Source organism: Gossypium arboreum, chromosome 11 (genome assembly GCF_025698485.1).
Source record: "Gossypium arboreum isolate Shixiya-1 chromosome 11, ASM2569848v2, whole genome shotgun sequence".
Taxonomy (NCBI): Eukaryota; Viridiplantae; Streptophyta; class Magnoliopsida; order Malvales; family Malvaceae; genus Gossypium; species Gossypium arboreum.
The window spans coordinates 52781372-52782780 of NC_069080.1; the positions used below are offsets into that span (position 1 = coordinate 52781372).

Here is a 1409-nt window from a genome sequence, read left to right on the forward strand (position 1 = left end):
TGGTTCTGAAACCACTGTTTTCGACACCATTGAAAATGGGCTGTTACAGTCTCAGTATTCTGAAATTGAGTTTCGGACACCGAAATAAATTTAGTTAACATCTCCTCAAGATTCGATTTTTTTTCTTACTGAAATCCAGAGAAATTTGGATGATTCCTCCATCCTGGATTATAGTTATTGCTATAGGGGTTATTTTGAGGTCTAAAATTGTTACACATAAAGTTTACTTGCTCATGCTCCATGTTAGAAGTGAAGGGTAAACATTTTGGATTGATTATCACCGTTGAATTCACATCACATTGCATTACTGGATTCACCTGCTTAAATATTCAAACCATCAATTTTCTTACCATGAGCTTCAACCTAATTTGCTAACATAGAAACTACATCAATATTAAAATATTGGCGGCTTTAATTGGTTTCATTCTCATGACTTGCCATTGATAGTTATTCAGTGCCATCTCCTCAATAAATTCTTGAACTACCTCAGGTGTCTTATTATTCAATGTTCCACCAATTTTTGTATCAATTAGTTGCCTAGTTGAGGGATTTAAACCGTTGTAAAAGTTTTGAACTTGTAACCACAAAGGTAACCCATGATGAGGGCACCTTCTCAAAAGATCTTTAAATTTCTCCCATACATCATATAATGTCTCCAACTCAATTTGAGAAAAAGAAGAGATGTCTTTCCTCAACTTAGTTGTTTTAGCCGGTGAAAAATACTTAACAGAAAGTTCTTAATCATTTGATCACAAATCGTGATAGAACCTTGTGGAAGTGAATCCAACCACTGTTTTACCTTGCTCCAAAAAAGAGAATGGGAACAACCATAAGCATATGGCATCATTAGAAACACCATTAATCTTGAATGTACCAAAAATCTCTTGAAAGTTTGCCAAATGAGCATTTAGATCTTCATCTTGTAACCCATCAAACTGGACATATTTTTGTACCATCTAAATTATGTTCGGCTTCAGCTTAAAATTGTTGTAGCAATATTTAGTCCGACGATACTCTATTCAACCCCAATCAAAGTAGGCTTAGCATAATCATACATAGTTCGAGGAGCAGGATGTGCAAGAGACTGGTGATTATTTTGATTATCATCCATCTCCATAGTAATGTCTTTTTTTCTCTTGATCATCTATTAAAATCTACTGATATTGTCTTGCTTCTCTAACTTCTCTCTAATTTTTGCGAGTAGTTCTTTCAATCTCACTGTAAAAAATTAATAGTTCCAACAGGTTGCCTCTAGTCATAAACCAAAAAGAACCTGTTAGAATCAAACAAACAAAAAAATTTTACAATGTAAAAATTAAATTGAAAACAAAAATATTAAAATAAAAATAAAAATGGCTAAATTAATAGAAATAAAGTTTTCCTAATATTTTAGTATCTGGCAATGGCGC

At 32.9% G+C, this 1409-nt stretch overlaps 1 non-coding gene across 1 annotated transcript; it reads left to right on the plus strand.

The window, feature by feature from the left end:
* Positions 1–591: 591 nt before the first annotated feature.
* LOC128284849 (small nucleolar RNA R71) lies at positions 592–698 on the plus strand. The gene has a single exon (XR_008275269.1). It is a non-coding gene; the product is annotated as a small nucleolar RNA R71 (small nucleolar RNA).
* Positions 699–1409: the final 711 nt, after the last annotated feature.